Source organism: Sturnus vulgaris, chromosome W (assembly GCF_052056855.1).
Source record: "Sturnus vulgaris isolate bStuVul1 chromosome W, bStuVul1.hap1, whole genome shotgun sequence".
Classification (NCBI taxonomy): domain Eukaryota; kingdom Metazoa; phylum Chordata; class Aves; order Passeriformes; family Sturnidae; genus Sturnus; species Sturnus vulgaris.
This window is the reverse complement of record NC_142282.1, coordinates 14,790,450-14,811,285: the sequence shown is the minus strand read 5'-3', so window position 1 is coordinate 14,811,285 and position 20,836 is coordinate 14,790,450.

Genomic DNA, 20,836 nt, shown 5'->3' with positions numbered 1-20,836 from the left:
ATCCCATCCCATCCCATCCCATCCCATCCCATCCCATCCCAGAGATCCCATCCCAGGGATAACATCCCATCCCATCCCATCCCAGGGATCCCATAGCATCCCATGCCATCCCATCCCATCCCAGGGATCACATCTCATTCCAGGGATCCCATCCCAGGGATCGCATCCCATCCCAGCAATCCCAGCCCAGGGATCCGATCCCAACCCTGGGATCCCATCCTATCCAAGGGGTCCCATCCCATCCCAGGGATGCCATCCCAGGGATCCCATCCCATCCCATCCCATCCCATCCCATCCCATCCCATCCCAGGGATCCCATCCCATCCCAGGGATCCGATGCCAAACCTGGGTTCCCATCCTATCCCAGGGATCCCGCCCCATCACAGGGATCCCATCCCAGGGATCCCATCCCATGCCATCCCATCCCATCCCATCCCATCCCATCCCATCCCATCCCATCCCATTCCATCACATCCCAGTGATCCCATCCCAGGGATCCCATCCCATCCCAGGGATCCCATCCCATCCCATCCCATCCCATCCCAGGGATCACATCCCATCCCATCCCATCCCATCCCATCCCATCCAATCCCATCCCAGGGATCCCATCCCAGGGATCCCATCCCATCCCATCGCAGGGATCCCATCCCATCGTAGGGATCCCATCCCATCCCATCCCATCCCATTCCATCCCATCCCATCCCATCACATCCCAGTGATCCCATCCCAGGGATCCCATCCCTTCCGAGGGATCCCATCCCATCCCGTCCCATCCCATCCCATCCCAGGGATCACATCCCATCCCATCCCATCCCATCCCATCCCATCCCATCCCATCGCAGAGATCCCATCCCATCCGAGGGGTGCCATCCCGGGGATCCCATCCCATCCCAGGGATCCCATCCCATCTCAGGGATCCCATCTCATCCCACCCCAGGGATCCCATCCCATCCCACCCCAGGGATCCCATCCCATCCCATCTCATCCCAGGGATCGCATCCCATCCCATCCCAGGGATCCCATCCCACCCCAACCTATCCCATCCCATCCCATCCCATCCCATCCCAGGGATCCCATCCCAGGGATCCCATCCCATCCCAGGGATCCCATCCCATCCCATCCCATCTCATCCCAGGGATCGCATCCCATCCCATCCCAGGGATCCCATCCCAACCTATCCCATCCCATTCCATCCCATCCCATCCCATCCCATCCCATCCCATCCCATCCCATCCCAATCCATCCCATCCCATCCCATCCCAGGGATCCCATAGCATCCCATCCCATCCCATCCCATCCCATCCCATCCCATCCCATCCCATCCCAGGGATGCCATCCCATGCCATCCCATCCCATCCCATCCCATCCCATCCCATCCCATCCCATCTCAGGGATCCCATCCCATCCCATCTCATCCCAGGGATCGCACCCCATCCCATCTCATCCCAGGGATCGCATCCCATCCCATCCCAGGGATCCCATCCCATCCCAACCTATCCCATCCCGTCCCGTCCCATCCCGTCCCATCCCATCCCATCCCAGAGATCCCATCCCAGGGATAACATCCCATTCCATCCCATCGCAGCGATCCCATCCCATCCGAGGGATGCCATCCCGGGGATCCCATCCCATCCCAGGGATCCCATCCCAGGGATCCCATCCCATCCCAGGGATCCCATCCCATCCCATCACATCCCCCCCCATGGATCCCATCCTATCCCATCTCATCCCATCCCAACCCATCCCATCACATCCCATCCGATGGATCCCATCCCAACCCAGGGATCCCATCCCATCCCATCCCAGGGATACCCTCCCATCCCAACACATCCCATCCCATCCCATCCCATCCCATCCCAGGGATCCCCTCCCATCCCAGGGATCCCATCCCATCCCATCCCATCCCATCCCATCAATCCCAGGGATCCCATCCCAGGAATCCCATCCCATCCCAGGGATCCCATCCCAGGGATTCCATCCCATTCCAGGGATGCCATCCCATACGAGGGATCACATTCCAGGGGTCCCAACCCAGGGATGCCATCCCATCCAATCCCAGGCATCCAATCGCATCCCATTTCATCGCAGGGATCCCATCCCATCCCATCCCATCCCATCCCATCCCAGGGATCCCATCCCATCCCATCCCGGGGATCCCATCCCATCCCATCCCAGGGATCCCACCCCATCCCATCCCATCCCACCCAATCCCATCCCAGGCATCCCATACGCGGGATCCCATCCCATCCCATTTCAGGGATCCCATCCATCCCATCCCATCTCAGCCCACGGATCGCATCCCATCCCATCCCAGGGATCCCATCTCATCCCATCCCATCCCAGGGATCCCATCCCATCCCATCCCATCCCGTCCCATCCCATTCCAGAGATCCCATCCCAGGGATCCCATCCCAGGGATCCCATCCCATCCCAGGGATCCCGTCCCATCCCATCTCATCCCATCCCATGGATCCCATCCTATCCCATCTCATCCCATGCCATCCCATCCCATCCCATCCCAGGGTTCACTTCTCATTCCAGGGATCCCATCCCAGGGATCGCATCCCATCCCAGCAATCCCAGCCCAGGGATCCGATCCCAACCCTGGGATCCCATCCTATCCAAGGGGTCCCATCCCATCCCAGGGATGCCATCCCAGGGATCCCATCCCATCCCATCCCATCCCAGGGATCCCATCCCATCCCAGGGATCCCATCCCATCCCAGGGATCCGATGCCAACCCTGGGTTCCCATCCTATCCCAGGGATCCCGCCCCATCACAGGGATCCCATCCCAGGGATCCCATCCCATCCCATGCCATCCCATCCCATCCCATCCCATCCCATCCCATCCCATTCATTCCCATCCCAGGAATCCCATCCCATCCACTTCCAGGAATCCCATCCCATCCAAGGGATCCCATCCCATCCCAGGGACCCCATCCCTTCCGAGGGATCCCATCCCAGGGATCTAATCCCATCCCAGGGATCCCATCCCATCCCATCCCATCCCATCCCAGGGATCCCACCCCATCCCATCCCATCCCATCCCATCCCAGGGATCCCATCCCATCCCATCCCGGGGATCCCATCCCATCCCATCCCAGGGATCCCACCCCATCCCATCCCACCCAATCCCATCCCAGGCATCCCATACGCGGGATCCCATCCCATCCCATTTCAGGGATCCCATCCATCCCATCCCATCTCAGCCCACGGATCGCATCCCATCCCATCCCAGGGATCCCATCTCATCCCATCCCATCCCAGGGATCCCATCCCATCCCATCCCATCCCGTCCCATCCCATTCCAGAGATCCCATCCCAGGGATCCCATCCCAGGGATCCCATCCCATCCCAGGGATCCCGTCCCATCCCATCACATCCCATCCCATGAATCCCATCCTATCCCATCTCATCCCATCCAATCCCATCCCATCCCATACCATCCCATCCCAGGGATCCCATCCCCGGGATCCCATCCCATCCCATCCCATCGCAGGGATCCCATCCCATCGTAGGGATCCCATCCCATCCCATCCAAGGGACCGCATCCCAGGCATCCCACCCCATCCCAGGGATCCCATCCCATCCCATCCCATCCCATCCCATCCCATCCCATGGATCCCATCCCAACCCAGGGATCCCATCCCATCCCATCCCATCCCATCCCAGGGATCCCCTCCCATCCCAGGGATCCCATCCCATACCATCCCATCCAATCCCACCCCATCCCATCCCAGGGATCCCCTCCCATCCCAGGGATCCCATCCCAGGGATCCCATCCCATCCCATCCCATCCCATCCCATCCCATCCCATCCCATCCCATCCCATCCCATCCCATGGATCCCATCCCAACCCAGGGATCCCATCCCATCCCATCCCATCCCATCCCATCCCATCCCAGGGATACCCTCCCATCCCAACACATCCCATCCCATCCCATCCCATGCCATCCCATCCCACTGATCCCATCCCATCCCATCCCATCCCATCCCATCCCAGGGATCCCATCCCATCCCATCCCATCCCATCCCATCTCAGGGATCCCATCCCATCTCATCCCAGGGATCGCACCCCATCCCATCTCATCCCAGGGATCGCATCCCATCCCATCCCATCGCAGGGATCCCATCCCATCGTAGGGATCCCATCCCATCCCATCCAAGGGACCGCATCCCAGGCATCCCACCCCATCCCAGGGATCCCATCCCATCCCATCCCATCCCATCCCATCCCATCCCATCCCATCCCATCCCATCCCATGGATCCCATCCCAACCCAGGGATCCCATCCCATCCCATCCCATCCCATGCCAGGGATCCCCTCCCATCCCAGGGATCCCATCCCATACCATCCCATCCAATCCCACCCCATCCCATCCCAGGGATCCCCTCCCATCCCAGGGATCCCATCCCAGGGATCCCATCCCATCCCATCCCATCCCATCCCATCCCATCCCATCCCATCCCATCCCATCCCATGGATCCCATCCCAACCCAGGGATCCCATCCCATCCCATCCCATCCCAGGGATACCCTCCCATCCCAACACATCCCATCCCATCCCATCCCATCCCATCCCATCCCACTGATCCCATCCCATCCCATCCCATCCCATCCCATCCCAGAGATCCCATCCCAGGGATAACATCCCATCCCATCCCATCCCAGGGATCCCATAGCATCCCATGCCATCCCATCCCATCCCAGGGATCACATCTCATTCCAGGGATCCCATCCCAGGGATCGCATCCCATCCCAGCAATCCCAGCCCAGGGATCCGATCCCAACCCTGGGATCCCATCCTATCCAAGGGGTCCCATCCCATCCCAGGGATGCCATCCCAGGGATCCCATCCCATCCCATCCCATCCCATCCCATCCCATCCCGGGGATCCCATCCCATCCAAGGGATCCCATCCCATCCCAGGGATCCGATGCCAACCCTGGGTTCCCATCCTATCCCAGGGATCCCGCCCCATCACAGGGATCCCATCCCAGGGATCCCATCCCATCCCATGCCATCCCATCCCATCCCATCCCATCCCATCCCATCCCATCCCATCCATTCCCATCCCAGGAATTCCATCCAAGGGATCCCATCCCATCCCATCCCATCCCATCCCAGGGATCCCACCCCATCCCATCCCATCCCATCCCATCCCATCCCATCCCATCCCATCCCATCCCATCCCATCCCAGGGATCCCATCCCATCCCATCCCGGGGATCCCATCCCATCCCATCCCAGGGATCCCACCCCATCCCATCCCATCCCACCCAATCCCATCCCAGGCATCCCATACGCGGGATCCCATCCCATCCCATTTCAGGGATCCCATCCATCCCATCCCATCTCAGCCCACGGATCGCATCCCATCCCATCCCAGGGATCCCATCTCATCCCATCCCATCCCAGGGATCCCATCCCATCCCATCCCATCCCGTCCCATCCCATTCCAGAGATCCCATCCCAGGGATCCCATCCCAGGGATCCCATCCCATCCCAGGGATCCCGTCCCATCCCATCACATCCCATCCCATGGATCCCATCCTATCCCATCTCATCCCATCCAATCCCATCCCATCCCATACCATCCCATCCCAGGGATCCCATCCCAGGGATCGCATCCCATCCCATCCCATCGCAGGGATCCCATCCCATCGTAGGGATCCCATCCCATCCCATCCAAGGGACCGCATCCCAGGCATCCCACCCCATCCCAGGGATCCCATCCCATCCCATCCCATCCCATCCCATCCCATCCCATCCCATCCCATCCCATCCCATGAATCCCATCCCAACCCAGGGATCCCATCCCATCCCATCCCATCCCATGCCAGGGATCCCCTCCCATCCCAGGGATCCCATCCCATACCATCCCATCCAATCCCACCCCATCCCATCCCAGGGATCCCCTCCCATCCCAGGGATCCCATCCCAGGGATCCCATCCCATCCCATCCCATCCCATCCCATCCCATCCCATCCCATCCCATCCCATCCCATGGATCCCATCCCAACCCAGGGATCCCATCCCATCCCATCCCATCCCAGGGATACCCTCCCATCCCAACACATCCCATCCCATCCCATCCCATCCCATCCCATCCCACTGATCCCATCCCATCCCATCCCATCCCATCCCATCCCAGAGATCCCATCCCAGGGATAACATCCCATCCCATCCCATCCCAGGGATCCCATAGCATCCCATGCCATCCCATCCCATCCCAGGGATCACATCTCATTCCAGGGATCCCATCCCAGGGATCGCATCCCATCCCAGCAATCCCAGCCCAGGGATCCGATCCCAACCCTGGGATCCCATCCTATCCAAGGGGTCCCATCCCATCCCAGGGATGCCATCCCAGGGATCCCATCCCATCCCATCCCATCCCATCCCATCCCATCCCGGGGATCCCATCCCATCCAAGGGATCCCATCCCATCCCAGGGATCCGATGCCAACCCTGGGTTCCCATCCTATCCCAGGGATCCCGCCCCATCACAGGGATCCCATCCCAGGGATCCCATCCCATCCCATGCCATCCCATCCCATCCCATCCCATCCCATCCCATCCCATCCCATCCCATCCATTCCCATCCCAGGAATTCCATCCAAGGGATCCCATCCCATCCCATCACATCCCATCCCAGGGATCCCACCCCATCCCATCCCATCCCATCCCATCCCATCCCATCCCATCCCATCCCATCCCAGGGATCCCATCCCATCCCATCCCGGGGATCCCATCCCATCCCATCCCAGGGATCCCACCCCATCCCATCCCATCCCACCCAATCCCATCCCAGGCATCCCATACGCGGGATCCCATCCCATCCCATTTCAGGGATCCCATCCATCCCATCCCATCTCAGCCCACGGATCGCATCCCATCCCATCCCAGGGATCCCATCTCATCCCATCCCATCCCAGGGATCCCATCCCATCCCATCCCATCCCGTCCCATCCCATTCCAGAGATCCCATCCCAGGGATCCCATCCCAGGGATCCCATCCCATCCCAGGGATCCCGTCCCATCCCATCACATCCCATCCCATGGATCCCATCCTATCCCATCTCATCCCATCCAATCCCATCCCATCCCATACCATCCCATCCCAGGGATCCCATCCCAGGGATCCCATCCCATCCCATCCCATCGCAGGGATCCCATCCCATCGTAGGGATCCCATCCCATCCCATCCAAGGGACCGCATCCCAGGCATCCCACCCCATCCCAGGGATCCCATCCCATCCCATCCCATCCCATCCCATCCCATCCCATCCCATCCCATCCCATCCCATCCCATGGATCCCATCCCAACCCAGGGATCCCATCCCATCCCATCCCATCCCATCCCATCCCAGGGATCCCCTCCCATCCCAGGGATCCCATCCCATCCCATCCCATCCAATCCCATCCCATCCCATCCCATCCCAGGGATCCCCTCCCATCCCAGGGATCCCATCCCAGGGATCCCATCCCATCCCATCCCATCCCATCCCAGGGATCCCATCCCAGGGATCCCATCCCATCCCATCCCATCCCATCCCATCCCATCTCAGGGATCCCATCCCATCCCATCTCATCCCAGGGATCGCACCCCATCCCATCTCATCCCAGGGATCGCATCCCATCCCATCCCAGGGATCCCATCCCATCCCAACCTATCCCATCCCATCCCGTCCCATCCCATCCCATCCCATCCCATCCCATCCCATCCCATCCCAGAGATCCCATCCCAGGGATAACATCCCATCCCATCCCATCCCAGGGATCCCATAGCATCCCATGCCATCCCATCCCAACCCAGGGATCACATCTCATTCCAGGGATCCCATCCCAGGGATCGCATCCCATCCCAGGGATCGCATCCCATCCCAGCAATCCCAGCCCAGGGATCCGATCCCAACCCTGGGATCCCATCCTATCCAAGGGGTCCCATCCCATCCCAGGGATGCCATCCCAGGGATCCCATCCCATCCCATCCCATCCCATCCCATCCCATCCCATCCCATCCCAGGGATCCCATCCCATCCCAGGGATCCCATCCCATCCCAGGGATCCGATGCCAACCCTGGGTTCCCATCCTATCCCAGGGATCCCGCCCCATCACAGGGATCCCATCCCAGGGATCCCATCCCATCCCATGCCATCCCATCCCATCCCATCCCATCCCATCCCATCCCATCCCATCCCATCCCATCCCATCCCATCCCATGCATTCCCATCCCAGGAATCCCATCCCATCCACTTCCAGGAATCCCATCCCATCCAAGGGATCCCATCCCATCCCAGGGACCCCATCCCTTCCGAGGGATCCCATCCCAGGGATCTAATCCCATCCCAGGGATCCCATCCCTTCCCATCCCATCCCATCCCAGGGATCCCACCCCATCCCATCCCATCCCATCCCATCCAATTCCATCCCAGGGATCCCAACCCAGGGATCCCATCCCATCCCATCCCATCGCTGGGATCCCATCCCATCATAGGGATCCCATCCCATCCCATCCCATCCCATCCCAACCCATCCCATCCCATCCATTCCCAACCCAGGGATCCCATCCCATCCAATTCCAGGAATCCCATCCCATCCAAGGGATCCCATCCCATCCCCGGGACCCCATCCCTTCCGAGGGATCCCATCCCAGGGATCTAATCCCATCCCAGGGATCCCATCCGATCCCATCCCATCCCTTCCCATCCCATCCCATCCCATCCCATCCCATCCCAGGGATCCCACCCCATCCCATCCCATCCCATCCCATCCCATCCCATCCCATCCCATCCCATCCATTCCCATCCCAGGAATTCCATCCAAGGGATCCCATCCCATCCCATGCCGTCGCAGGGATCCCATCCCATCGTAGGGATCCCATCCCATCCCATACCATCCCATCCCATCCCATCCCATCCCAGGGATCCCACCCCATCCCATCCCATCCCATCCCATCCAATCCCATCCCAGGGATCCCAACCCAGGGATCCCATCCCATCCCATCGCAGGGATCCCATCCCATCGTAGGGATCCCATCCCATCCCATCCCATCCCATCCCATCCCATCCCATCCATTCCCATCCCATCCACTTCCAGGAATCCCATCCCATCCAAGGGATCCCATCCCATCCCAGGGACCCCATCCCTTCTGAGGGATCCCATCCCAGGGATCTAATCCCATCCCAGGGATCCCATCCGATCCCATCCCATCCCATCCCATCCCATCCCATCCCAGGGATCCCACCCCATCCCATCCCATCCAATCCCATCCAATCCCATCCCAGGGATCCTATCCCATCCCATCCCGTCGCAGGGATCCCATCCCATCGTAGGGATCCCATCCCATCCCATCCCATCCCATCCCATCCCATCCCATTCCATTCCATCCCATCCCATCACATCCCAGTGATCCCATCCCAGGGATCCCATCCCTTCCGAGGGATCCCATCCCATCCCATCCCATCCCATCCCATCTCAGGGGTCCCATCCCATCCCATCTCATCCCAGGGATCGCACCCCAACCCATCTCATCCCAGGGATCGCATCCCATCCCATCCCAGGGATCCCATCCCATCCCAACCTATCCCATCCCGTCCGATCCCATCCCATCCCATCCCATCCCATCCCATCCCATCCCAGAGATCCCATCCCAGGGATAACATCCCATCCCATCCCATCGCAGAGATCCCATCCCATCCGAGGGATGCCATCCCGGGGATCCCATCCCATCCCAGGGATCCCATCCCAGGGATCCCATCCCATCTCAGGGATCCCATCCCATCCCACCCCAGGGATCCCATCCCATCCCATCTCATCCCAGGGATCGCATCCCATCCCATCCCAGAGAGCCCATCCCATCCCAACCTATCCCATCACATCCAATCCCATCCCATCCCATCCCATCCCATCCCAGGGATCCCCTCCCATCCCAGGGATCCCATCCCATCCCATCCCATCCCATCCCATGCCATCCCATCCCATGGATCCCATCCCAACCCAGGGATCCCATCCCATCCCATCCCATCGCAGGGATCCCATCCCATCATAGGGATCCCATCCCATCCCATCCCATCCCATCCCATCCCATCCATTCCCAACTCAGGGATCCCATCCCATCCACTTCCAGGAATCCCATCCCATCCAAGGGATCCCATCCCATCCCCGGGACCCCATCCCTTCCGAGGGATCCCATCCCAGGGATCTAATCCCATCCCAGGGATCCCATCCGATCCCATCCCATCCCTTCCCATCCCATCCCATCCCATCCCAGGGATCCCACCCCATCCCATCCCATCCCATCCCATCCCATCCCATCCCATCCCATCCATTCCCATCCCAGGAATTCCATCCAAGGGATCCCATCCCATCCCATGCCGTCGCAGGGATCCCATCCCATCGTAGGGATCCCATCCCATCCCATACCATCCCATCCCATCCCATCCCATCCCAGGGATCCCACCCCATCCCATCCCATCCCATCCCATCCAATCCCATCCCAGGGATCCCAACCCAGGGATCCCATCCCATCCCATCCCATCGCAGGGATCCCATCCCATCTCAGGGATCCCATCTCATCCCACCCCAGGGATCCCATCCCATCCCACCCCAGGGATCCCATCCCATCCCATCTCATCCCAGGGATCGCATCCCATCCCATCCCAGGGATCCCATCCCACCCCAACCTATCCCATCCCATCCCATCCCATCCCATCCCATCCCAGGGATCCCATCCCAGGGATCCCATCCCATCCCAGGGATCCCATCCCATCCCATCTCATCCCAGGGATCGCATCCCATCCCATCCCAGGGATCCCATCCCAACCTATCCCATCCCATTCCATCCCATCCCATCCCATCCCATCCCATCCCATCCCATCCCATCCCATCCCATCCCATCCCAATCCATCCCATCCCATCCCATCCCAGGGATCCCATAGCATCCCATCCCATCCCATCCCATCCCATCCCATCCCATCCCATCCCATCCCATCCCAGGGATGCCATCCCATGCCATCCCATCCCATCCCATCCCATCCCATCCCATCTCAGGGATCCCATCCCATCCCATCTCATCCCAGGGATCGCACCCCATCCCATCTCATCCCAGGGATCGCATCCCATCCCATCCCAGGGATCCCATCCCATCCCAACCTATCCCATCCCGTCCCGTCCCATCCCGTCCCATCCCATCCCATCCCAGAGATCCCATCCCAGGGATAACATCCCATTCCATCCCATCGCAGCGATCCCATCCCATCCGAGGGATGCCATCCCGGGGATCCCATCCCATCCCAGGGATCCCATCCCAGGGATCCCATCCCATCCCAGGGATCCCATCCCATCCCATCACATCCCCCCCCATGGATCCCATCCTATCCCATCTCATCCCATCCCAACCCATCCCATCACATCCCATCCGATGGATCCCATCCCAACCCAGGGATCCCATCCCATCCCATCCCAGGGATACCCTCCCATCCCAACACATCCCATCCCATCCCATCCCATCCCATCCCAGGGATCCCCTCCCATCCCAGGGATCCCATCCCATCCCATCCCATCCCATCAATCCCAGGGATCCCATCCCAGGAATCCCATCCCATCCCAGGGATCCCATCCCAGGGATTCCATCCCATTCCAGGGATGCCATCCCATACGAGGGATCACATTCCAGGGGTCCCAACCCAGGGATGCCATCCCATCCAATCCCAGGCATCCAATCGCATCCCATTTCATCGCAGGGATCCCATCCCATCCCATCCCATCCCATCCCATCCCAGGGATCCCATCCCATCCCATCCCGGGGATCCCATCCCATCCCATCCCAGGGATCCCACCCCATCCCATCCCATCCCACCCAATCCCATCCCAGGCATCCCATACGCGGGATCCCATCCCATCCCATTTCAGGGATCCCATCCATCCCATCCCATCTCAGCCCACGGATCGCATCCCATCCCATCCCAGGGATCCCATCTCATCCCATCCCATCCCAGGGATCCCATCCCATCCCATCCCATCCCGTCCCATCCCATTCCAGAGATCCCATCCCAGGGATCCCATCCCAGGGATCCCATCCCATCCCAGGGATCCCGTCCCATCCCATCTCATCCCATCCCATGGATCCCATCCTATCCCATCTCATCCCATGCCATCCCATCCCATCCCATCCCAGGGTTCACATCTCATTCCAGGGATCCCATCCCAGGGATCGCATCCCATCCCAGCAATCCCAGCCCAGGGATCCGATCCCAACCCTGGGATCCCATCCTATCCAAGGGGTCCCATCCCATCCCAGGGATGCCATCCCAGGGATCCCATCCCATCCCATCCCATCCCAGGGATCCCATCCCATCCCAGGGATCCCATCCCATCCCAGGGATCCGATGCCAACCCTGGGTTCCCATCCTATCCCAGGGATCCCGCCCCATCACAGGGATCCCATCCCAGGGATCCCATCCCATGCCATCCCATCCCATCCCATCCCATCCCATCCCATCCCATTCATTCCCATCCCAGGAATCCCATCCCATCCACTTCCAGGAATCCCATCCCATCCCAGGGATCTAATCCCATCCCAGGGATCCCATCCCATCCCATCCCATCCCATCCCAGGGATCCCACCCCATCCCATCCCATCCCATCCCATCCCAGGGATCCCATCCCATCCCATCCCGGGGATCCCATCCCATCCCATCCCAGGGATCCCACCCCATCCCATCCCACCCAATCCCATCCCAGGCATCCCATACGCGGGATCCCATCCCATCCCATCCCATTTCAGGGATCCCATCCATCCCATCCCATCTCAGCCCACGGATCGCATCCCATCCCAGGGATCCCATCTCATCCCATCCCATCCCAGGGATCCCATCCCATCCCATCCCATCCCGTCCCATCCCATTCCAGAGATCCCATCCCAGGGATCCCATCCCAGGGATCCCATCCCATCCCAGGGATCCCGTCCCATCCCATCACATCCCATCCCATGAATCCCATCCTATCCCATCTCATCCCATCCAATCCCATCCCATCCCATACCATCCCATCCCAGGGATCCCATCCCCGGGATCCCATCCCATCCCATCCCATCGCAGGGATCCCATCCCATCGTAGGGATCCCATCCCATCCCATCCAAGGGACCGCATCCCAGGCATCCCACCCCATCCCAGGGATCCCATCCCATCCCATCCCATCCCATCCCATCCCATCCCATCCCATCCCATGGATCCCATCCCAACCCAGGGATCCCATCCCATCCCATCCCATCCCATGCCAGGGATCCCCTCCCATCCCAGGGATCCCATCCCATACCATCCCATCCAATCCCACCCCATCCCATCCCAGGGATCCCCTCCCATCCCAGGGATCCCATCCCAGGGATCCCATCCCATCCCATCCCATCCCATCCCATCCCATCCCATCCCATCCCATCCCATCCCATCCCATGGATCCCATCCCAACCCAGGGATCCCATCCCATCCCATCCCATCCCAGGGATACCCTCCCATCCCAACACATCCCATCCCATCCCATCCCATCCCATCCCATCCCATCCCATCCCACTGATCCCATCCCATCCCATCCCATCCCATCCCATCCCAGAGATCCCATCCCAGGGATAACATCCCATCCCATCCCATCCCAGGGATCACATCTCATTCCAGGGATCCCATCCCAGGGATCGCATCCCATCCCAGCAATCCCAGCCCAGGGATCCGATCCCAACCCTGGGATCCCATCCTATCCAAGGGGTCCCATCCCATCCCAGGGATGCCATCCCAGGGATCCCATCCCATCACATCCCATCCCATCCCATCCCATCCCGGGGATCCCATCCCATCCAAGGGATCCCATCCCATCCCAGGGATCCGATGCCAACCCTGGGTTCCCATCCTATCCCAGGGATCCCGCCCCATCACAGGGATCCCATCCCAGGGATCCCATCCCATCCCATGCCATCCCATCCCATCCCATCCCATCCCATCCCATCCCATCCCATCCCATCCCATCCCATCCATTCCCATCCCAGGAATTCCATCCAAGGGATCCCATCCCATCCCATCCCATCCCATCCCAGGGATCCCACCCCATCCCATCCCATCCCATCCCATCCCATCCCATCCCATCCCATCCCAGGGATCCCATCCCATCCCATCCCGGCTATCCCATCCCATCCCATCCCAGGGATCCCACCCCATCCCATCCCATCCCACCCAATCCCATCCCAGGCATCCCATACGCGGGATCCCATCCCATCCCATTTCAGGGATCCCATCCATCCCATCCCATCTCAGCCCACGGATCACATCCCATCCCATCCCAGGGATCCCATCTCATCCCATCCCATCCCAGGGATCCCATCCCATCCCATCCCGTCCCATCCCATTCCAGAGATCCCATCCCAGGGATCCCATCCCAGGGATCCCATCCCATCCCAGGGATCCCGTCCCATCCCATCACATCCCATCCCATGGATCCCATCCTATCCCATCTCATCCCATCCAATCCCATCCCATCCCATTCCATCCCATCCCAGGGATCCCATCCCAGGGATCCCATCCCATCCCATCCCATCGCAGGGATCCCATCCCATCGTAGGGATCCCATCCCATCCCATCCAAGGGACCGCATCCCAGGCATCCCACCCCATCCCAGGGATCCCATCCCATCCCATCCCATCCCATCCCATCCCATCCCATCCCATCCCATCCCATCCCATGGATCCCATCCCAACCCAGGGATCCCATCCCATCCCATCCCATCCCATCCCATCCCAGGGATCCCCTCCCATCCCAGGGATCCCATCCCATCCCATCCCATCCAATCCCATCCCATCCCATCCCATCCCAGGGATCCCCTCCCATCCCAGGGATCCCATCCCAGGGATCCCATCCCATCCCATCCCATCCCAGGGATCCCATCCCAGGGATCCCATCCCATCCCATCCCATCCCATCCCATCTCAGGGATCCCATCCCATCCCATCTCATCCCAGGGATCGCACCCCATCCCATCTCATCCCAGGGATCGCATCCCATCCCATCCCAGGGATCCCATCCCATCCCAACCTATCCCATCCCATCCCGTCCCATCCCATCCCATCCCATCCCATCCCATCCCATCCCATCCCATCCCATCCCAGAGATCCCATCCCAGGGATAACATCCCATCCCATCCCATCCCAGGGATCCCATAGCATCCCATGCCATCCCATCCCAACCCAGGGATCACATCTCATTCCAGGGATCCCATCCCAGGGATCGCATCCCATCCCAGGGATCGCATCCCATCCCAGCAATCCCAGCCCAGGGATCCGATCCCAACCCTGGGATCCCATCCTATCCAAGGGGTCCCATCCCATCCCAGGGATGCCATCCCAGGGATCCCATCCCATCCCATCCCATCCCATCCCATCCCATCCCATCCCATCCCAGGGATCCCATCCCATCCCAGGGATCCCATCCCATCCCAGGGATCCGATGCCAACCCTGGGTTCCCATCCTATCCCAGGGATCCCGCCCCATCACAGGGATCCCATCCCAGGGATCCCATCCCATCCCATGCCATCCCATCCCATCCCATCCCATCCCATCCCATCCCATCCCATCCCATCCCATCCCATCCCATCCCATCCCATGCATTCCCATCCCAGGAATCCCATCCCATCCACTTCCAGGAATCCCATCCCATCCAAGGGACCCCATCCCTTCCGAGGGATCCCATCCCAGGGATCTAATCCCATCCCAGGGATCCCATCCCTTCCCATCCCATCCCATCCCAGGGATCCCACCCCATCCCATCCCATCCCATCCCATCCAATTCCATCCCAGGGATCCCAACCCAGGGATCCCATCCCATCCCATCCCATCGCAGGGATCCCATCCCATCATAGGGATCCCATCCCATCCCATCCCATCCCATCCCAACCCATCCCATCCCATCCATTCCCAACCCAGGGATCCCATCCCATCCACTTCCAGGAATCCCATCCCATCCGAGGGATCCCATCCCATCCCCGGGACCCCATCCCTTCCGAGGGATCCCATCCCAGGGATCTAATCCCATCCCAGGGATCCCATCCGATCCCATCCCATCCCTTCCCATCCCATCCCATCCCATCCCATCCCAGGGATCCCACCCCATCCCATCCCATCCCATCCCATCCCATCCCATCCCATCCCATCCCATCCATTCCCATCCCAGGAATTCCATCCAAGGGATCCCATCCCATCCCATGCCGTCGCAGGGATCCCATCCCATCGTAGGGATCCCATCCCATCCCATACCATCCCATCCCATCCCATCCCAGGGATCCCACCCCATCCCATCCCATCCCATCCCATCCAATCCCCTCCCAGGGATCCCAACCCAGGGATCCCATCCCATCCCATCCCATCGCAGGGATCCCATCCCATCGTAGGGATCCCATCCCATCCCATCCCATCCCATCCCATCCCATCCATTCCCATCCCATCCACTTCCAGGAATCCCATCCCATCCAAGGGATCCCATCCCATCCCAGGGACCCCATCCCTTCTGAGGGATCCCATCCCAGGGATCTAATCCCATCCCAGGGATCCCATCCGATCCCATCCCATCCCATCCCATCCCATCCCATCCCAGGGATCCCACCCCATCCCATCCCATCCAATCCCATCCAATCCCATCCCAGGGATCCTATCCCATCCCATCCCGTCGCAGGGATCCCATCCCATCGTAGGGATCCCATCCCATCCCATCCCATCCCATCCCATCCCATCCCATCCCATTCCATTCCATCCCATCCCATCACATCCCAGTGATCCCATCCCAGGGATCCCATCCCTTCCGAGGGATCCCATCCCATCCCATCCCATCCCATCCCATCTCAGGGGTCCCATCCCATCCCATCTCATCCCAGGGATCGCACCCCAACCCATCTCATCCCAGGGATCGCATCCCATCCCATCCCAGGGATCCCATCCCATCCCAACCTATCCCATCCCGTCCGATCCCATCCCACCCCATCCCATCCCATCCCATCCCATCCCATCCCATCCCAGAGATCCCATCCCAGGGATAACATCCCATCCCATCCCATCGCAGAGATCCCATCCCATCCGAGGGATGCCATCCCGGGGATCCCATCCCATCCCAGGGATCCCATCCCAGGGATCCCATCCCATCTCAGGGATCCCATCCCATCCCACCCCAGGGATCCCATCCCATCCCATCTCATCCCAGGGATCGCATCCCATCCCATCCCAGAGAGCCCATCCCATCCCAACCTATCCCATCCCATCCAATCCCATCCCATCCCATCCCATCCCATCCCAGGGATCCCCTCCCATCCCAGGGATCCCATCCCATCCCATCCCATCCCATCCCATGCCATCCCATCCCATGGATCCCATCCCAACCCAGGGATCCCATCCCATCCCATCCCATCGCAGGGATCCCATCCCATCATAGGGATCCCATCCCATCCCATCCCATCCCATCCCATCCCATCCCATCCATTCCCAACCCAGGGATCCCATCCCATCCACTTCCAGGAATCCCATCCCATCCAAGGGATCCCATCCCATCCCCGGGACCCCATCCCTTCCGAGGGATCCCATCCCAGGGATCTAATCCCATCCCAGGGATCCCATCCGATCCCATCCCATCCCTTCCCATCCCATCCCATCCCATCCCAGGGATCCCACCCCATCCCATCCCATCCCATCCCATCCCATCCCATCCCATCCCATCCCATCCCATCCATTCCCATCCCAGGAATTCCATCCAAGGGATCCCATCCCATCCCATGCCGTCGCAGGGATCCCATCCCATCGTAGGGATCCCATCCCATCCCATACCATCCCATCCCATCCCATCCCATCCCATCCCATCCCATCCCAGGGATCCCACCCCATCCCATCCCATCCCATCCCATCCAATCCCATCCCAGGGATCCCAACCCAGGGATCCCATCCCATCCCATCCCATCGCAGGGATCCCATCCCATCGTAGGGATCCCATCCCATCCCATCCCATCCCATCCCATCCCATCCCATCCATTCCCATCCCATCCCATCCCATGGATCCCATCCCAACCCAGGGATCCCATCCCATCCCATCCCATCCCAGGGATACCCTCCCATCCCAACACATCCCATCCCATCCCATCCCATCCCATCCCATCCCATCCCATCCCATCCCATCCCATCCCATCCCATCCCACTGATCCCATCCCATCCCATCCCAGGGATCCCATCCCATCCCATCCCATCCCATCCCATCTCAGGGATCCCATCCCATCCCATCTCATCCCAGGGATCGCACCCCATCCCATCTCATCCCAGGGATCGCATCCCATCCCATCCCAGGGATCCCATCCCATCCCAACCTATCCCATCCCATCCCGTCCCATCCCATCCCATCCCATCCCATCCCATCCCATCCCATCCCAGAGATCCCATCCCAGGGATAACATCCCATCCCATCCCATCCCAGGGATCCCATAGCATCCCATGCCATCCCATCCCATCCCAGGGATCACATCTCATTCCAGGGATCCCATCCCAGGGATCGCATCCCATCCCAGCAATCCCAGCCCAGGGATCCGATCCCAACCCTGGGATCCCATCCTATCCAAGGGGTCCCATCCCATCCCAGGGATACCATCCCAGGGATCCCATCCCATCCCATCCCATCCCATCCCAGGGATCCCATCCCATCCCAGGGATCCCATCCCATCCCAGGGATCCCATCCCATCCCAGGGATCCGATGCCAACCCTGGGTTCCCATCCTATCCCAGGGATCCCGCCCCATCACAGGGATCCCATCCCAGGGATCCCATCCCATCCCATGCCATCCCATCCCATGCCATCCCATCCCATGCCATCCCATCCCATGCCATCCCATCCCATCCCATCCCATCCCATCCCATCCCATCCCATCCCATCCCATCCCATCCCATCCCATCCCATCCCATCCCATCCCATGCATTCCCATCCCAGGAATCCCATCCCATCCACTTCCAGGAATCCCATCCCATCCAAGGGATCCCATCCCATCCCAGGGACCCCATCCCTTCTGAGGGATCCCATCCCAGGGATCCCATCCCATCCCATCCCATCGCAGGGATCCCATCCCATCATAGGGATCCCATCCCATCCCATCCCATCCCATCCCAACCCATCCCATCCCATCCATTCCCAACCCAGGGATCCCATCCCATCCACTTCCAGGAATCCCATCCCATCCAAGGGATCCCATCCCATCCCCGGGACCCCATCCCTTCCGAGGGATCGCATCCCAGGGATCTAATCCCATCCCAGGGATCCCATCCGATCCCATCCCATCCCTTCCCATCCCATCCCATCCCATCCCAGGGATCCCACCCCATCCCATCCCATCCCATCCCATCCCATCCCATCCATTCCCATTCCAGGAATTCCATCCAAGGGATCCCATCCCATCCCATACCATCCCATCCCATCCCATCCCATCCCAGGGATCCCACCCCATCCCATCCCATCCCATCCCATCCCATCCCAGGGATCCCACCCCATCCCATCCCATCCCATCCCATCCCAGGGATCCCATCCCATCCCATCCCGGGGATCCCACCCCATCCCATCCCAGGGATCCCACCCCATCCCATCCCACCCAATCCCATCCCAGGCATCCCATACGCGGGATCCCATCCCATCCCATTTCAGGGATCCCATCCATCCCATCCCATCTCAGCCCACGGATCGCATCCCATCCCATCCCAGGGATCCCATCTCATCCCATCCCATCCCAGGGATCCCATCCCATCCCATCCCATCCCGTCCCATCCCATTCCAGAGATCCCATCCCAGGGATCCCATCCCAGGGATCCCATCCCATCCCAGGGATCCCGTCCCATCCCATCACATCCCATCCCATGGATCCCATCCTATCCCATCTCATCCCATCCAGTCCCATCCCATCCCATCCCATCCCATCCCAGGGATCCCATCCCAGGGATCCCATCCCATCCCATCCCATCGCAGGGATCCCATCCCATCGTAGGGATCCCATCCCATCCCATCCAAGGGACCGCATCCCAGGCATCCCACCCCATCCCAGGGATGCCATCCCATCCCATCCCATCCCATCCCATCCCATCCCATCCCATCCCATCCCATCCCATCCCATGGATCCCATCCCAACCCAGGGATCCCATCCCATCCCATCCCATCCCATCCCAGGGATCCCCTCCCATCCCAGGGATCCCATCCCATACCATCCCATCCAATCCCATCCCATCCCATCCCAGGGATCCCATCCCAGGGATCCCATCCCATCCCATCCCATCCCATCCCATCCCATCCCATGGATCCCATCCCAACCCAGGGATCCCATCCCATCCCATCCCAGGGATACCCTCCCATCCCAACACATCCCATCCCATCCCATCCCATCCCATCCCATCCCATCCCATCCCATCCCATCCCACTGATCCCATCCCATCCCATCCCATCCCATCCCAGGGATCCCATCCCATCCCATCCCATCCCATCCCATCTCAGGGATCCCATCCCATCTCATCCCAGGGATCGCACCCCATCCCATCTCATCCCAGGGATCGCATCCCATCCCATCCCAGGGATCCCATCCCATCCCAACCTATCCCATCCCATCCCGTCCCATCCCATCCCATCCCATCCCATCCCATCCCATCCCATCCCATCCCATCCCATCCCAGAGATCCCATCCCAGGGATAACATCCCATCCCATCCCATCGCAGAGATCCCATCCCATCCGAGGGATGCCATCCCGGGGATCCCATCCCATCCCAGGGATCCCATCCCAGGGATCCCATCCCGT